The following is a 20691-nucleotide window of genomic DNA, read 5'->3' as shown; positions in this document are numbered from 1 at the left end:
AATTTAACGTTACATTTCAAATCAAATCAATGAGACGCACTCACTCACTCACACAAAAGCTAAATACTTACACCTAGGAAAAACACCTTAATTAAACTCTTAAACTACGATTACAAAAAGGAAATACCGGTCGATGAATGCTGTGTATCACCCGGGAGTGGGAGGACTGGATTAACTGTCTCAGTGGAGCTTGGGTGCTAGCGACCTCTCACACTTCTGGAGCACAGGACCTTCCTCCATCACAACAAACACTCGACTGAATTCAAAATACATTGTATGGGCAGGATGCACAAGCCACCGGAAGAAGGCGTGGCTAACGGTTTAGGCAAGCAGAGGCGAACGATAAAGAAAACAATAGTATCGCTCAGTACAGCACTTAGTGACGTGCATTAAATCGGTCACTTTTGAAAGTGACGAATGTTTTGAAAAGTATACTCCGAAATGGAGAGAGAAACGGTTAACTGAGCGATACACAGTGAGTTTTCCACTAATAGTTCGTGGCTTCTCACAAAAGGGAAATGTCGCGAATTGATTCATGACATTACGCCCCTACAAAATTAAATTTTTTCCTTATGGGAAAAAATTTTTGGATATATATATATATATATATATATATATATATATATATATATATGTACACATCCTAAGTCATTCACACAAGATTCACACTGTGGTGTGTGTGCTATCCTGCTACAGGAGAAAGTCGCAGTCGCCAGTGAGCGAAAAAACCTCGTATTTACGTTAATAGAAGAAAGCTTCAGGGAAAAATTCCGTGACGATGGTGAAAATCCTGTACTCAGGTCAAACTGAGCGAAAAGTCGCTACATTTACACTGACAACTAATTGTTGTGTAGTGTGATGTATGTAATACACGGTGTAGGTGTGACAGTTGTAATGTGATTGTACCTATGTGTAAAATGACACAATAATAATAATATGACGACGACGAAGGCAGAGGAGAAGAGGCAACAGCGTGCGGCAGACGATCAGCTGGCCCGCGCAGCAAAACTGCTACACCCATTGCTGAACCTGCAAAACCAATTGAGGTGGAGCATCAAAAGTGTCAATGAGACAAAATTTTATTATGTTACAATTACTCTCTGCCTAGCAGTCAGTGCTACGACGTACATTCGAGGTCGCCATTAATTATAGCACACAATTATGGTCAGCAAGTTGAGAATCCTTGTGCAAACTCGGGTCTTCCACAGCCTCGAACTGCACACGGGTCCTCAACCTGTGCCTTAACCTACAGTACTTATATTAATATCAGGGAGCTGAGAATCCTTGTGCAAACTCGGGTCTTCCATAGCCTCAAGTCACCTCTGCGGAGTTCTCACCTCCCCCTTAACCTACAGTACTTATATTAGTATCGGGAAGCTGAGAATCCTTGTGCAAACTTGGGTCTTCCATAGCCTCAAGTCGCCTCTGCGGAGTTCTCTCTCGAACTTCCCCCTTAACCTACAGTACTTATATTAGTATCGGGGAGCTGAGAATCCTTGTGCAAACTTGGGTCTTCCATAGCCTCAAGTCGCCTCTGCGGAGTTCTCTCTCGAACTTCCCCCTTAACATACAGTACTTCTATTAGTACCGGGAAGCTGAGAATCCTTGTGCAAACTCGGGTCTTCCATAGCCTCAAGTCGCCTCTGCGGAATTCTCTCTCAAACTTCCCCTTTAACCTACAGTACTTATATTAGTATCGGGAAGCTGAGAATCCTTGTGCAAACTTGGGTCTTCCATAGCCTCAAGTCGCCTCTGCGGAGTCCTCTCTCGAACTTCCCCCTTAACCTACAGTACTTATATTAGTATCGGGGAGCTGAGAATCCTTGTGCAAACTTGGGTCTTCCATAGCCTCAAGTCGCCTCTGCGGAATTCTCACTTCCCCCTTAACCTACAGTACTTATATTAGTATCGGGAACTGAGAATCCTTGTGGAAACTTGGGTCTTCCATAGCCTCAAGTCGCCTCTCAACTTCCCCCTTAACTTACGGTACATAATATGTATGTACAGGCCCTGGACATAATGTGTCCTGCGGGGCCAATGGGCGAGATGTCAGGTCTGCACCCACTTCACCACTACCCTGTCTCTCAACTGTCTCAGAGATTACAGGTGTGGTTATGAATGGCACAGGAAGGACATATCCCTGATTAGTGGTGTTACTTTGACACACACTGCAGGAACGGACAAAACTATCTATGTCCCGTCCCATCCCTGGCCAGAAAAAGTCAGCTCGGATACGGCTCTGGGTCTTCCTTTTGCCCATGTGACCTCCTGAGGCTGAACAATGACCCCATTGTAACACTGCTGGGCGGTACTTGGCGGGAACGACAAACTGCAGTCGAACCTCGCCCTCGGGTGTTCGTGACTCACGGTAGAGCCGTCCTTGTTTGCGAAGGAACTTGGCTCGACCTCCCCGTGAATACTTAATCACTCGGCCCTTTTGTTTGTTCTGTACGGCAGCAAGTGTCGGGTCAGAATGTTGTTCTTGCACAACAAGTTGACTACACATCAGATCTTGCGGCGATTCAATGATCACTGGGGTGACACAGTCTGGAGCCTCAGTCATGGCTCGTGTTACCGCAGCAGCCGAAGTCTGAGTAGCGCCATCATCGGAGAAACTATCCTTGGCTCCTTGAATATTGCCTACTATAAGGTCAAATAGAGGCTCTGGCGTGACAACTGCGAGTGTCGTGCCAGTATAAAATGGAGATGCCACCTGAATACATGCCTCAGGGAACAATCTCACTGATCCATCAATAAGGTTTGCATGGATCTGTCGACCTGTATACTGCTCAGGCCGAACTAAACTCTGCTTAACAGAGCAACCTGAGGAACCATTGTCTCTCAGGACCTTCACAGGAATGCCTCCCACAAACCCTGGCTGTACAAGGAAGGTACTGTTACCTGTGGTGGGGCCTGTGGAGGAAGCAGCTAGCCACTCATGAGGCTGCTGAATTGATGCGGCGAACATTGTGCCTTGTGGATTATATTGGGAAGATGGAACATTGGCCATGTGTGGAGGGGGGTTCACTGTCACTGTGGGACTAGTGAACTGTGGGGAAGTACCCACACTGGTAGGGACGTGACCACCGTGCTGCTGCTGAGGAATGAAGGCTGCATTCGTTTCCTGCCTCTTTTGAGCTGGTGGTGAAAAAGTTTGTCCCGACTGTCGGTTGCGTGGCTGATACTGCTGCTGGTTAGGGTATTTGTTGTACCTCTTCCACTCAGGTTTCTGAGTGTTTTGGCCCTGGTCCTTCCACTGCGGTTTTGGACCTTGGCCATTATTCTGAGAATGGCCTTGTTGCTGGGGTTCAGTCTGAGACGGCTTCCCAGACTTATCAGCTTTTCTGTTCCAGGTGTTTTGCTTACGAGCTTGATACCCGTATGCAGTAAAGAATGCGTCAGCCTTCTCTGCCATTTGGCTGGGATCTTTCACCTGGCAGATCTTAAGCTGTGCTATGAGCTCAGCAGGCCACGACCTCTCTAGCTGTGTACGCAGCATAAGGTCAATTATCCCCTCACGCGTGGAAGGAGTTTCATCTTTCTCCATCGACTCATTTAAGTAAGCTGTGAGACGATCAAGGAACTGAACAGCTGTCTCCTTGTTTTGGAGATGAGCTCGCATGAACTGAACTTTGGCGTCGTCTACTGTGAGACCATACGCCTTAATGAGTGCAGCTTTCATCATCTCATATGTGAGATTGTCTCCACGAATTCTGTGGAGAATATCGAAGGCAGGGCCCTCAAATAGGCTACGAAACTGAAGCCGCTTAGCTGCCTCATCCAGTTGATACATGTCTGCCATGTCCTCAAAACGAGCTATGTACCGCTCCATTCGCTCGCTTTCCTTATATGAAGGAAGCTTGATGCGTGGGGTAGCCAGGACATGTGCAGGGGAAACGCTCGTGGAGCTTGGACCAACTGCAGCAGACGTGTCTGAAGCCAAGGAATCTCGCTTGAGCTTCAGCACTTCAAGTTCATGTCTCTCGCGTGCTTCTCGCTCGGCACGTTCGTGTTCTCGTTCTCTGTCTCGTTGTTCACGCTCGTATTCGCGCTGTTCTCGCTCTTGTACTAGCTCGTGTTCGCGCTGTTGTCGCTCTTTTTCTAACTCGAGCTCGCGTTGTTTTTGTTCGTGTTCACGCTGTTCTCGCTCATATTCACGCTGTTCTCTCTCATATTCGCGCTGTTCTCGCTCACGTTCACGAGCGTCTTTCTCACGTTCTTGCTCGTAATTGAACCGTGAGAGAACGTAACTCTGTATTTTCTCTGGGTCAGTGAGACCCATATCTTTGGCTTCCTGTACATAAGCACTGGCTGCCATGGCGCAAATTTATTAAGCAAACGAAACTGAGCACTGACTGCTTCGCAAACGAATGCTAATAATACAAATAAAGAATACAGACACAAGCTAGTGGTGACCAGTCTTATCTAGTTAACTGGCAAAGAATAAATCAAAAATGTAAATGACTGGGAAGACTCAATAATAAACACAATGGGTACGCCGACTTCCCAGGAGCGAATAAAATCGTCTGACGTTACCAATAATAACCTAGAGTTAAGTACTCTATTGATTAACAAAGCAAAAACTCACTTGCTAAATTAACGGTAAACACCAGTAAACTTGTGCCTATAAACTTTAATTATAAATACCTAAATATGAATGAGTGAGCACTATCTCGTGAATAGCTTTAGAGCTAGGAGTTAATATCCTGGAATGAGGTCGCCAATTGTCACGGGGTTTTTATAATAACACGGTGTTTTTTAAATATATGGTTAAATATTATTTAATTGATATTAATATTCAATAATATTAAAGAGCAGAGACAATGATTGTCTTGCTACATCAAGCTACGATTACTTTACGCTGACTTGCTATGATTCTCTAAGAACGAGAATCTATAAACTTTCTCAACAGTACACAGCAGAGACTAATTACTCACAATTGCTGAATTACTGTACTGTTAGCCTCTGGAGAAAGTTACTTCACCCTGACAATAAATAACTAATACTAATAATAATAATCAGGTCCTTGCTGATGCTTAACTCCTATGGCATAACGGATTTTAAGTTAATACAACAAGACTGGTCTAAGTACCAGTTATGAATAGTAAAACGTCTATGCAAACTAGGAGCTATGTGGGAAATAAGCTTAATTTGGAGAAATGAAACAAGATTTTACTTTACATTAAGCTCAAGGAAAAGAACTGTTAAATTTATTGATTACAAAAAAATAAATTTAACGTTACATTTCAAATCAAATCAGTGAGACGCACTCACTCACTCACACAAAAGCTAAATACTTACGCCTAGGAAAAACACCTTAATTAAACTCTTAAACTAGGATTACAAAAAGGAAATACCGGTCGATGAATGCTGTGTATCACCCGGGAGTGGGAGGACTGGATTAACTGTCTCAGTGGAGCTTGGGTGCTAGCGACCTCTCACACTTCTGGAGCACAGGACCTTCCTCCGTCACAACAAACACTCAACTGAATTCAAAATACATTGTATGGGCAGGACGTACAAGCCACCGGAAGAAGGCGTGGCTAACGGTTTAGGCAAGCAGAGGCGAACGATAAAGAAAACAATAGTATCGCTCAGTACAGCACTTAGTGACGTGCATTAAATCGGTCACTTTTGAAAGTGACGAATGTTTTGAAAAGTATACTCCGAAATGAAGAGAGAAACGGTTAACTGAGCGATACACAGTGAGTTTTCCACTAATAGTTCGTGGCTTCTCACAAAAGGGAAATGTCGCGAATTGATTCGTGACAAACACACAAGCAAACAAAAGTTTTAGGGAATCTGTAATACACTAAAAAGACGTCTTCACAGAGAAAGGAATTAGTTCTATCCTGACTTGATCAATTTGAGTATGCAAGCTGATTCCATTTAGCGTTAAATTATTTTACTCAGCTGAGACGGTAGGTCGTGGCGACCATTATGCATTCACTTCATGCAGTGCTGCCAGCTTCTCCCCTGTCCTTTATTATTCTATTATCTAGGTCTGTTTTTCTCTCTTCCTTTTTCTCCCATCCTCTCTGTCACGTTTATTACCTTACTTTCCATTTCAGATGCTCCACAGTGAGTGACATGCCTAATATTTCATGTGACCGAAAAAATACATTTACGTCAATGGATGATTACCATATAACCAGATAAAAGGGTGATGTGGAGCCTACTATTGTGCAACTGTTTACTTGGTGGAGAGACGCAATTTTGACGTACTTTCAAGAACCTATCCTCCACACTCTTCCCCTCGTCTCGTTGTGACAGGGCGTTTCTGTAGCAAAGGGAACATTGTTCACAGCACGGATGCCCTTGCAGAGATGGTTGCTTACTTGCAGTTGATAGGTTTGCTCGGCCAGACAGACTGTGGCTACTCAACAACAACAACAGCTGAGAGTGAGTCATAAGAACCTGAGTGTTAATATTGTCATCCTTACGTCTCTTGCGATCGGAACAACTCCAGCTTAAGTTAGGCGATTGTATTCCGACGAGAGTGGCACAAATGCCTGAGTGTGTTAACTCACGGAATCCAATGATGTATTTTTAATTTATTCCTGCTACTTGCAGAACTTTTTCTACAAATTAGGATAAGTCTCTCGTACTAAGGGCGTTAATGACAGCTACATATAACCTCTCCAGCTCGAAAAGTCTGTACTAACCTGATTAAAAGCCACGTTAATTAGAAAATCTAGTATAAAACACGCCATCAAATTGAAGATATTAATGTTGTCCAGCAAAATACATACTTACGTCACTGGCACTCACACAGCGCCATACTCGCCTCGCTTTCACCTGGTATTGCTGGCCTGTGAATTAATAGCGATGTAAATTACACACCGAGCTGGGGACGACAACCAAAACTTTGCCTTTATATCCTGTGCCACAGTCAGCGGGGGAACAAAATAATGCCAATAAAATGGCGGAAACTAGGCTGAGTCAACGAGATTTGGCAGAAACAAGTGGTTCATGATTTTCCCGCCTTCATCCTACTCACCCAGACTACTTTGGTTTAGCGCCTAACATTTGCTGCTGTATACTGTACGTGGACGCATAAGAGCTCATCTGGCTTTCCTCTTTATCTGTTTAATGCTCCCTTTGTCACGTTCACATTAGCTTATATATTATTTATACAAGCTATGCAATGAGACAATAACATATAACTCATAGGAAAGGTTTACTATTATATGCCAAAATATAGCTACGGAATAGGTGTGAAAAAGCCTCCTAAACCTACGAGGTTTTTAGCACTTTTCTTTCCTAATTGGTTTCTGCATATACATGCTAATTTTCATCCTGTATGTAGGGACCCACGTCTAGGCACTTCAGTCCACACGCTAAAGGAGAGAATAGTCACTCGTCCCTGAGTCACAGTAAATGAACATTTAGCTTCAACCATACCTTGGACTTAACCCTTCTGACCACATTCCATTGGAGCATCTTAGCCCACTAGGCCACCAGGCGTCCATTAGCTGGTAGTATTGTTGCCACTCGTCGTAGTAAGTGGTCTCCTAGAATGAAAATAATTTGTATTGCTACTAAATGTACGAACATAATTACCTGATGTTAGTCCTACATCAAATGATTGAATGGTGGGTAATCTCATAATAAGCAAACTATACATAGCAGAGGAAGAGGGAGTACTTAGGAACCAACTGTGCTCACAAGACTACGGGTCAAAGAGTCTCAGACCACAAATACACTGTAATGTAGGCGATATTCTCAAACGTAGAGAGACAAGACTTCCTCATCTACAAAACTTATGAATATGCCGGAAAAACAGTAGACTAAGTAAGCAAGATGAAACCTCGTTTGGGTGACTGAACTCCTAAATGACCGTAGAGATGCGGTCAAAAGATAACATGCATATAATCATGTTAAACCTATGTGTATAATTAAAATTAAAGAACTTCTCTCTCCTCTCTTAGACTCTCGCCCCCTGAATATAAGTTCAAATTGATATCTTCTGTCTTATTTTATTACAGCTATACCCATGCGATAGTATTCTGGCAAGGGCGAGTCATAAGACCCAGAGAAGGTTAAAACTGTCACCCTTAATCTGATTATGGTCAGAAAAACTCTGAGAATCCCTTCTAGCTAACGCCAGAGGAATTTATGCGGAAATGAATGAGCCACAGGAGCCTGAGAGTGTTAAATCTTTTTAGGTGGTTTATATCCATATTAAAATCATCTGTAGGAATTTCAGGTCAAGAAACGGACAAAAGTCGCCGTCGAGGTCAGACTTAACCTAATATTCATAACTGAATATTAAGGAGGGTAGAATTGTATTAGTTCGGCCCACTTTTAACTATTTTCTCTCTTCTTTTTTTTTCCAAAATGTTGCATTTAGTTTGACATTCTATGCATTCTCTCTCTCTCTCTCTCTCTCTCTCTCTCTCTCTCTCTCTCTCTCTCTCTCTCTCCTACTTCCACACTTTCATCTGCTTACTCGTTCACTCTTCCACTCGTTCACTCTCGCTCACATTCTCAAAATGTCTGACTCACACTAACCCTTGCTCTCACAGTTAAACACACTTAGACATAACCCCCTCACTCACTCCCTACTATATTCTGTTTCACTGTCACTCTTCCACTTTCCCCTTGCTTTCATCACACTCCCTCATTCCCTTATAATCATTCATTCTTTATCATTATTACTCTTACATTAACTCGTATTTCACTGACTTTCTCGCTCACCCATCCACTCGTACACCCTAACTCACGCGCAGGTTTGCTCATTCTCTCACAGTTACACTCACACACTCATTTCCTAATACCATCAATCATTCTCACATTACTGGCTCACACGATAATTCTCACCCCCACGCACTGTCCTATAATTTCTGTCACTTTCACTCAGTCTCTCACATGTAAGTTTGTCACATGGCTGAGTATGCAGCTTTAACCTTGACAACCTAAGATCCTCGTATTTATATATTATTGTCCTGACGATTGTGTTCACCTCTGGATAGCCTTTTTGAATGGTATCGGGTAGGTAAATAAATTGTGTTAATAAGTGTTCTCGTAAGCCACAGAAAAATGTTTGGTACCAGTAAGGATAACAGACAAAAAGACGCAAAGATAAACGATAAAAGGATGTCATTCCAGTGAAAAGTCAATATTTTTACATATTAGAGAAGCTGCATATCATTATCATTACCATCGTTATTACTACAGTACATCAACAAGAACGACTATTATTACTACTACTGGAACTACCGTTAGTACTAATACTGCTGCTAGTACTGAAAGGACTTCCTCCACAATACTCCAGTCAATATAGCATGGGATAATATTCACTGCATAGTAAGCAATAAACACACCTTATTCCTTTCGCTGCGACTTTCGATTTGTTGTATTTTATTTAGACTACCTCCAGGGCGATTCTGTTTGACCCCGGAAACACCCGCTACAACATGACCAATACATTCTGTCTTTATTAACCCTCTGAATGCTGACCACAATATTTGCACTTCATTTAAGCCGGCGACAGACGATTTTCTTCAGCTCAGGAAAGTTCACAACAAAGGGTTAGTTTAGTCATGGTTGTTCGTACACAGTGCCAAGGTTATCGCGACCATGAAGGACTCTTGTTAGCCTCTTTAGCACGATGCACAATTTTGGGTTTTAGTCTTGGCACATTAAGACGATTTTATTCAGGTCACGTAAGATAACCTAATCCTGGGCGATGGATATAATCATTAGTAACCTCAGTAATATGAGAATCATTTCATAATGCGAATACAATTATCCGTTGTTGGCAGGAATGAAAAATAAAAAGCGTCTCGGACTGAATGGCTTAAGTTATCATAAGTATAATGGACCCACTTAAGTCATCATAAGCATAAAGGGAATATGATATCGAAAATGAAGAGACACGTACTAGAGGCAGAAATGACTGGTTATCGTAAACACAGCGGACATTATTTTAACTATAAACAAGTTTGTAAGGTTATGGTAAAAATAAAACTAGTATTATGTTATTATACGCATTATAGTAACTTACCATAAGCATAAAAGAATATTAGGTCATCGTATAGAGTACGTTACAAGTACATGACATTGCTGTTCTGAATGCTTAAGGGAAGTTATTTTAAACTAAACTAAAAGGTGTGTTAGATTGTTGCACGTATAAAGGTCTATGTTAACCTTATCATGGCCACAGCAACTCTGCCTAACGTCAGCAAACTGATTGGAGCTCAGAATGAGTCGTAGGAAGTTGAGAGTGAAACTATTGGTCCCTTAATGATCTCATGACGGGACAACTCGAGTATTTTATTCCAGCCAAAACATTTTTTTTTTTTTTCAGTTGAGAGAGAGCCATAGGAGCCAAAAGAAGTTAAGTTATCGTAATTAACAAGGACAGAGTAAGATCTAAACAGTATTTGACTCCTTTAGTATTATGACCCCTCTGTATTTCATACCTGCAACCCCCACATGATTTTATGCAACTTACAGAAAGCCTGTCGACTTAAAGGAGGTTGAAAATGCACTCCATAAAATGTTCGGTACAATGATGCTTCTTTTTAACTATTTTTGCTACCTTCAGATGATTATATACTGTATATATATATATATATATATATATATATATATATATATATATATATATATATATATATATATATATATATATATATATATATATATATATATATATATATATATATATCATCTCAGCCGTTTGAGTGTCCACTGCAGGACTGGCCTATCCCGACCGAAGTGGGGACGATACAGCCTATGTATCTCTACCAAGTGGCTTAGGCTGTTTGGTAGAGATTGTATGTAGGGTGAGAAGTGCTTGTAAGTGTGATTGTAGTGTTGTAATGGCTTTGGATGTGTGTAGTCTGTGAACCAAGTGTAATCGGCCCGCGCAAGCCGACTGGGTGAAAGCATACTTTACAGTAAGCGACACTGGTTCAACTACAGCACCCCTTGTGTCCACCGAAGCAGTACGTGGCCAGAAGAGCATTCCAAAGTTTATTACCCTGACGGGGAGCAAAGCCTCGTTCTCCCATGCACGAAAACGGACACTTAACCACTGAACCACAGAGACTCCATATATATATATATATATATATATATATATATATATATATATATATATATATATATATATATATATATATATATATATGCAGAGAGAGAGAGAGAGAGAGAGAGAGAGAGAATCGTTCAGGAAGAGGTGCTACGAAACCTCCTAAATGAAAGAGATTTTGACTCTAAGATCTGGCCATCCCCCTAGCTCTACATCAGTACCATCACAAGACATAACTCACAAATAATTCACCAGACCCACACTGCGGTGCTGAGCCTCACACAATAACATCTCATCACCTCACTCTCGCAACACCGACACTACTTCATGGCGTCATCAAAAACTGACTGGAGCCCCAGCTTAAGCGGCAATATCTCTCCACTGCATCATGTTTTCGTCCACGCCTAGCATTGACAACAAGAAAAATACTGAAAAAAAACATCAATAACAACTACAGGAAGAGCAACAACAAAAGGGAAAATAAAACTCTAGCAGCAGCAACAACAAAAACAACAAACTCTATTTCATTAGGAGTTGCTGAATTTTCCCCATACCAGCGAGCTATTATACTGGTGTTCTAACAAGGGAGTGAGGTTATTTACAGCTCAACTAAGAAAAAACACAAAGCTCAGCAGCACAGAACACGTAAGGTAAAAATCATCAAACGAGGAGAGTGAGGTTCATTAGCATCTGTTAGGACGGTAGCAACAGCGGGCGTAAGCGACCACCATGATGAAGACAGGATGGCGCTATACCTCACCCTCTGCTTTATCACCTCATTCATGTCATGGGTGTGTGTGTGTGTGTGTGTGTGTGTGTGTGCTGTGCTGCAGAGAGAGAGAGAGAGAGAGAGAGAGAGACGTTCATCAAAACACTCTTTTACCCGATAACTTTCATCAGTGTACACTAATAGGGATTTTTATCCAAAGATTATTTTTTAGCCAAATTTAGACACGGACATCTTAAGCATGCACATCTTAAAATCTCCTGTATGTCGCCCACGACGTTTTTCCACTACACTTTACTGAAAGGCGGGTAACTGAACCTAGTACGAGCAATCATTTTTTTTTTTTTTTGCCTGTACGTGTACACTCAGTTTATGACTAAATGCATTTGTTTCCTAAATGAAGGTAATAACGCTGCTTACTCTGCAACTTGAGTGTAGAAAATATATAGACACATGAAAAAGCTGCCCTCCTCGGCCACGTTCCCTTCCATCCCAACTCCCTGCTGGCCAACATATCCTGCCACCCTTCCGCCCTAGTCATTGATTAATGCAAAGTTATATAGTGCCTAGCAACTGGCGCGAGCTGAAATTATTGTGCCCTCATAATAAAAATATTTCAGTATGTGTAGAAATTTTCTCCATTTGAACAAATCACGGGACTGTGAAATAAACACACAGATATACTTCTTTCCTGGCTGCACAACGCCTTTGCATCTACGTGTATTCTTCCGTTCAGTTAAGTACAAAAGGATGTTACAAGGCTTTCACAAGTGATGTTCAACTACCCGTTGAACAAGTATCTGCTCCGCCTTATCTTGCCATCAGTGGTATCGTATTCTCAAATGGTCACCAACAATGTTGCACTGTGTAGCCTCAACTCACTAGCATAAAACTCTCAAGTGGATCAGTACCCATCAGGGTTGACAGCCATCCCACTTAATCTCCTTTGTCCTCATGCAAGGAAATAAGATCGAGAAAAGAAACAGGATAGGTGGAGAACTAATGATGCATTGATTAGCACACCCAGGTTGTCCTGGAAGAACAAGAGTTTGATCTATGGTACAGTCTGATTCCTGGACAAAGTCTATTTTCCCATGTCCATCCTCACGCAGCAATACAACAGTGGACCTGGTTCTTAGAACGACCATTAATTGCTATATTCTACGGGAAGACTGGAACTTCGTCGAAACTGATTATCTGTCTTAATGTCGCTATAGCCGATAGGCATTACTCTAAGTTTTATTCCTCGTTAAATTATAGAAGCCTGTATCTTGCCTCGGATCTTAAGTCATCGTTTTTTCATCAGTCTCTACCAAGCCTACCGCTGGCCATTTCATCATACCACTCACCGCTGAATCACATCATCTTTACGTTTCTGCCCGGAATCGTGCTAAGTCTGTTCTTCGCTCTACTAAAAATAATTTCATCCATACTAAATGCTCTCAACTCTCCAACACGAATTCTTCCCGCTCCTTCTGGCACCTTGCCAAAAATCTTTCTAACAACTTTACTTCATCATCCTTCCCTCCTCTTTTCTACTCTAATGGTTCTGTAGCTATTTCTTCTACTGATAAAGCAGATCTCTTCGCACAGACTTTCTCCTCCAATTCCACCTTAGATGATTCCGGTGCTGTTCCTCCATCACTTCCCCCCTCGGACTTCCTCAGGGCTGACATTAAAATTCCTTCAGTTGATGCATTTTCTGCCATCACTGGCCTCAGTACTAACAAGGCATATGAGCCTGATGGGGTCCCTCCTGTTGTTCTCAAGATCTGTGCTTCTGTGTTTACACCCTGCCTAGGCAAACTCTTTCGCCTTTGTTTGTCAACTTGTACCTTTCCTTCTTGCTGGAAGTTTGCTCTCATTCAGCCAGTCCCAAAGAAGGGTGACCACTCCTAACCCTCCAACTATCGTCCAATTGCTTTAACGTCCTGTATTTCAAAAGTTTTCGAGTCAATTCTCAATAGAAAAATTTTAAGGCATCTTTCCTATCACAACCTACTTTCCGATCGTCAGTACGGGTTCCGTCAGAGACGCTCCACTGGCGATCTTCTCACCTACCTTTCAGACTCCTGGTCATCCTCCTTTCGGGACTTTGGCGAAAGCTTTGCCATTGCACTTGACATCTCAAAGGCTTTCGATCGAGTCTGGCATAAATCTTTAATTTCCAAACTGCCCTCCTACGGTTTCTATCCTTCTATCTGTGCCTTCATCGCTAGCTTCCTTTCTGGTCGTTCTATAGCCGCTGTTGTAGACGGCCATCGTTCTTCTCCTAGATCTATCAACAGTGGTGTTCCTCAGGGCTCTGTCCTATCACCAACTCTCTTCCTTGTATTCATCAATGATCTTCTAAGCTGTACATCTAACCCTACCCACTCATACGCTGATGACTCCACCCTTCACCTTTCCATTCGGTTCCCGCAACGCCCATCTCAACAGTTACTTCAGCAAACAAGGGATGTGGCTATGGCACACCTAATGTTTGACTTGGCTCGTATCTCTGACTGGGGTAAAAATAATATGGCTGTTTTTAATGCATCTAAGACTCAGTTCTTACACCTATCAACCCAACAAAGTCTTCCACAGGTATACCCACTAATGTTTAATAATATTCAGCTTAATCCTGCATCATCCTTGAACATGCTTGGGGTTTCATTTACTCGGGACTTATCTTGGAAAGATCATATTACATCTATTGTTAAATCTGCTTCCAAGAGATTGGGTGTGCTAAGCTGACTCCGCTCTTTCTTTACCCCAGCACAATTGTTGACTCTATACAGGGGTTTTATCTGCCCCTGTGTGGAGTACAACTCTCATGTGTGGGGAGGCTCCCCACATACAGCTCTTCTCAATAGGGTGGAGTCAAAGGCTTTTCGTCTCATTAACTCTCCTCCTCTTACTGACTCCCTTCAACCTCTGGCTCTTCGCCGCAGTGTTGCATCTTTATCTCTTTTCTATCGCTACTTTGATGGTCACTGCTCCTCTGAACTGTCTGCTTGCATTCCTCAACCTCTACGACGGGTGCGTAGCACCTGTCTGGCAGCAAACTCTCATCCCTTTTCTGTCCAACTCTCTAATGCAAGAGTTAACCGTTACTCCCAGTCTTTCATTTATGCAACAGGTCACCTCTGGAACTGTCTTCCTCTGTCTGTATTTCCTGCTGCCTATGATCTGTCTTTCGAATGCAGTGTGTCCAGGCATCTCAAAATGATCGGATCTTGAATTTGGCTCTCTATTGTAATTTGTTTTTCTCTTGGAGGGAACAATAATAGCGGGTCCACGGCTTTTGGTTCCTTCTTCCTCGCATTAAAAAAAAAAAAAGAAGAAGAAGTTACTGAACCAGCTAAGAAAACTGAGTATTCTCCAAGCAGTGATCACGACTGAGTCAATGACAGCCTTTTATAGAGAATAAGATCTTCCTTTGAAAGGACTGTCTTATCAGATTTGCTGGAAGTTATAGTCGGTCCTTTGCGATAACTCTCGGACCAGTGGGATTTCTGCAAATCAATGATCGATGTGTGCAGAATAAAAGGAGCATAAAGACTGATTTACAGTCCGTATTAACAGTACTGACATTATACGCACATGAGTTAAGAAAGGTGCTCAGAATGATCGTAACAAGAAACACTAGTGGTCTTATTATAGTAGGGTATGGTGACTCCCCAACACTTGTTTCTTACTGTTTTGTTTATGCCGATGTCTTCTTTATAATCCTCCCTGTAAACTATTTATTTAGGTTACATTGGTATTTAAAACTTGAACACCATACTTTGGAGACATATGGTGCAGTGTGCAAAGGACGTGGCTAAGGATTAGGTGTTAGCAAGTCTTCTTTAAGGACGGCAGAACGGGAAGATTCTCATGAGCGCGAGGAATGGAAGAAAAATAAAATCTGCACTGACCACAGCAACCATTCAAGGACAATGGGCCAGATCCTGGAAGGACGGCAACTTCACTTACACCAGAGACAAGGCAGTTATTAGCAAGAACACTGCAAATCTACGGCACATTCTCCCAAAAGGGTAAAAAAAAAAAATGGCTGTAGCGCTCTACAAATTCTGCGAACTCATGGTTAAAATAACGACTTATAGAACACACAACCAAGAACATAAACTTGGACGTATTCCACCAAGATAAAGAGAATATGGGAGGTAGGTTCACCCTCCCCGGCTAACGCAGATGGTGTGATGTCAAGGATAATAAGAGAGAGAGAGAATGGGAGCGTGAAAGAAAACGAACGTAATGGTATTAATATGTAAACTGACGATATCCGGATTAACGGTTAGTGTTTGGTGTTGCTATACTCTGACTCAGTGATCTCTGTCAATATATTCCGTTGTTTTTCTCATGATCAGCTAGCTTATAGGTACCTGTGACGTCGGATCTGTGTCTGTATGACCCTGTCTACAACATTCGTGTATTCTCTGAAAACAGTTCTTCTCTAAGACATATTTTATATCTCAAAAAACATAGCATTAACTTTTTCATTGCTCTGCATGCAGTTTAGGATGCAAATAAAAGTAATCCATATAGATCAGGGAGCTCATATCACAAGGCAGGTAGATGAGTGACTGGCCTGACTACCAAGCAGAGACTCTCAGTCTGGATTATCTGTGACGTCATGCGCAGACCGAAACACGTTTTTGCTCCCCTCCCCCCACGGTATGAAACTACCTTATAACCTCTTTACCTTGTATCCTACATTATTTCGTGTGAATACGAGTATGTTGCTCTTGCTGGAGGAATTCCACTGATCTATCTATCTATCTATTGCCAGACGCCTCAATCCCGTTTGGGGTGGCCACAAACAAATCGCCTCCAAGTCGCCTTGTCCCCCGCCATTTCACTGCCCTGCTCCCAACTCACACCCCCCTCTCTCATATACCTCTCCACCCCATCCCCCCATCTCATCCTCAGCCTCCCCCTCCCTCTTCCCCCCTCCACCTCACTCACATACTCTCTTCGTCAGTCTTTCACCCTCCATCCTCTCCACATGGCCAAATCACCTCAGTGTGTTCCTCATAACGCTTCCTATCACATCCACATCCACACCCCAACGCTCCTTTATATTCTCATTCGTCAGCCTGTCTCTCCACGTAATTCCATAGGCTCCTCTTAAATAACTCATTTCCACTGCTCCCACTATTGACTTGTGTCCTTCCAACAATGTCCAAGCTTCACTTCTGTACGTTAGAGTTGTTATCACAATACTTTCATGTAGTAACTTTTTCACTTCCATGCTCACTTTCCTGTTTCTTATCACTGCTTTCAAAGAACTGGCAACCTTTCTTCCCTGCTGTACCCTTTCAAGCACTTCACCTTCCAAACCTCCATCCTTACTCATCACACTACACAAGTACTTAAACGTACTCACATTTTCCAATTCCTCACCATCTAACCTCGCTGTACATTCACTAACTTCACCTCTCTCAAAGACCATCACTTTACTGTTCCCTTCATTCACCTTTAGATTCCATTTCTTACACACTCTCTCAAACTCATCCACCAAGCCTTGCAGCTCCCCTTCGTCTTCACTCAACAACACAATATCATCTGCAAACAACAGTACAGGGAGTTTCCAGACACTATCCTCTCTCACCAGGGCCACTCCAACATCCACTACCCTACCTTGTACCTCTTTTATTACCCCATCCATGTACAGATTGAACAACCATGGAGACATGACACATCCTTGTTTCAACCCAACTTTCAAAGAGAAAAATTCACTTAGTTCACCATCCACATGCACTGCAGCCTTCGCACCATCGTACATACTCTTCACAGCATTCAGCAACTTCCCATCTACTCCATATATTCTTAACACTTTCCACAATCCTTGTCTATCCACCCTGTCATATGCTTTCTCCAAATCCATGAAAGCCGCATACAACTTCATTCCCTTCTCTAGAAACTTTTCCACTAAAGATCTAAGAATGAATATCTGATCTACACAACCTCTTCCCTTCCTAAAGCCTCCCTGTTCTTCTCCAATTAATTTCTCTGTGCTTTCTCTAACTCTGTCTATAAGTGGTCTACCATACACTTTTCCTATTATACTAAAGAAGACAAATGCCCCTATGATTACCACACACTTCTTTTTCCCCTTTTCCTTTGTACAAGGGAATAATTATACCTGACTTCCAATCCTCCGGGACTCTAACTTCCTCCCAGGCCAATCTGCACATCTTCCACATCCATTCTACTACTATCTCTCCCCCATGCTTCAGCATTTCACCACACACTCCATCAATTCCTGGGGCTTTCCCCGATTTAACTTTCTTCATTGCTTCCACAACTTCTATCCTACTGATTTCTTCCTGTCTTCTCATCGCCCTCCTACTCCCAGCCATTTCCCAGCCACTTATACTCGCATTACTTCCATCCTGTACTTTCAGCAATTCCTTAAAGTGTTCTCTCCATCTGCTCACTTTTTCTCCCTTCTCCACTAGTAATCTACCATTTTTATCTTTCACTCCCCTGCTAACTTCACTTCCACCTGTCTTACTCTTTTCACCTCTCTCCAGAACATTTTCTTACAGTCCCTCCACTTTACACTCAAATTCCTTCCAAATTTCTGATCCCCTATCTTCTTACTCTCTCTAACTAATCTTTTCACCTCTCTCTTTCTCTCCACATATAACTCTCTCTTCCGCCTCTCAACTTCTTCCACGCCCCTATTTCTCATCCATTCATTGTATGTTTTCTTCTTTTGTGCCACAGCCTGTTTCACCTCTTCAGTCAACCACGCTGTTCCTTGCACCCCCCTCCATCTTCTCTTCCTTCCACACACCACATCACATGCTGCACATATTTCTTCTGTAAATCTCTTATACACACCTTCCACGTCTCCCATCTGCTCCATTTCATATTTGCCCAATCGTTCCTCCATTTCTCTCTTATACTCTGCCTTTTTCTCATCCTCTTGTAACCTTTCCACTCTCCTTGCAAGTATTCCTTCCTCTGGTCTTTCCCTTCTTCTATTCCTCCATCTTACTTGCATTCTAATTCTGGCCACGACCAAGTAGTGTTCAGAAAGTCCACTTCCCCAACCTCTATGAGCTCTTGCATCCATTACACATCTTCGCATCCTTTCATCCACACACACATAATCAATCATTGCCTTCCTTTCATTCAGTTCACCACCCACCCTTCTCATCACTCGCCATGTATACCTGTGGATCATTTTATGCCTGAAGAGGGTATTGGCTATCACCAACCCCCTCCCAGCACAAATGATGATTATATATATATATATATATATATATATATATATATATATATATATATATATATATATATATATATATATATATATATATATATTTATATATATATATATATATATATATATATATATATATATATATATATATATATATATATATATATATATATGACGTATGGTATTTTGATAATTGCATTAATATTACTTGTGTTCAGCTTTTCCCACATATTTATACGCATATGTTTCCGATACAACCTTCTTTCCGATTAGGGTACTAGTAACCTCTCTCTCTCTCTCTCTCTCTTGACTGATTGCTGTTGGTTTCTAAAGGAAGTAAAACTATGTGTCCTATCCTGGTGACTTTAGTTACATGTTATCACCTGCCTGACTCCAGAAAGACGTAAATTTTATCCACAATACTCAGTGTGAACTAGGGAAGGCGTGTCTAAGCAGAGTTCACAGTGATATACCTCAAACAGGGAAACTCACTGACTGTCTAATATTCTTGGATTATGCCACATCAAAAGCGGAAAACGTCCATCCCATCTGACATTTCTCAATTTCCAAGTCAAGATACGTCGTTGTTCATTGCCACCAGCAGTTCTCCTCTCCTTTACTCATCCACTTAGCAACAAAGTTTAGTCTTTTTTACCAGTAATATTTGACGTAAGTGGTCTCCGCGTCCTTTCACATGTGTAACAGAATCTGAGAAAGGTTCAGCATTGTATTTTACACACTTTATCTCCAAATAGTCATTCTGGTCAGCTTCTTGCTCCATAATGCAGATCATCATAATCATCAACTTCATCATCAGCAGCAGCAGCATCTTCATTATCATCCCATCCCTAATTCCCGTCATAACAATGGAGTGAAGTAAGATCCAGATACAAAGGGAAAGCACGCCAAGAGAATAACTATCAAAAGGGATGCACTGAGACAGACCAGGCTATCGTTTACAAAATATTCAAGTTTTCTAATCCTGGCTCCAACTCAGCTGCAATTTCAAAACCAACGGCACATTTGGTTTTCTTTATATATGCACTTCATACACGTGTGAATTCGTCAGTTCGCTGAATACCGAGTTAAATGAAAGGGGGACCAAACCTTTGTAGCGTACCTCACTTTAAATGCTTTGTTAATTCTTTGGGATCAATTGCCAGTTCTTCCCCATTATTTTATACTGCGCTTTCTGACGCACGATTTTACCTGTCCTTCCCATATTCATGGCACACATGCCTGGTAACGCCTTGAGTCTAGTTGTGCTCTATTTTGGCCACCACAAGACGGCTTCGTTCGGCATAAGTAACATATCTTGGTCATAAATTGTTAGGAGGAATAGCAAATGTGCGAACTATAATGTTATCACCGCATTTAGTGTAGTGGGTTTGTTACAAACAGATACATCTACTATCGGCTCAGGTATTTTCTCTACTTTAAGAATAATATTTTTGTTCTTGAAAAAATACCCAAGAACTGTTCTTCCGTTATATTAGAATTGTTAATCTATCAGGTATGAATTACTTTTTTTTTTTTTACTCCATTTGTCGACTTTCTCAGCTGACGAAGGAGCATATTACTGAAAGTGTTGATGAAGGCTACTTATGTTTCAAAACACTACCGTAAACCTAATAAAATCGTTTGTAGAGAGCAAGAATAAAATGAAAACTTAAGCCATCGGCTTGAAAAAGCAATGGTAGC

The sequence above is a fragment of the Coenobita brevimanus genome, chromosome 70 (genome assembly GCF_032717465.1).
Source record: "Coenobita brevimanus isolate Jiangsu-jjx chromosome 70, ASM3271746v2, whole genome shotgun sequence".
Classification (NCBI taxonomy): domain Eukaryota; kingdom Metazoa; phylum Arthropoda; class Malacostraca; order Decapoda; family Coenobitidae; genus Coenobita; species Coenobita brevimanus.
Note: the sequence above shows the minus strand (reverse complement) of the source record.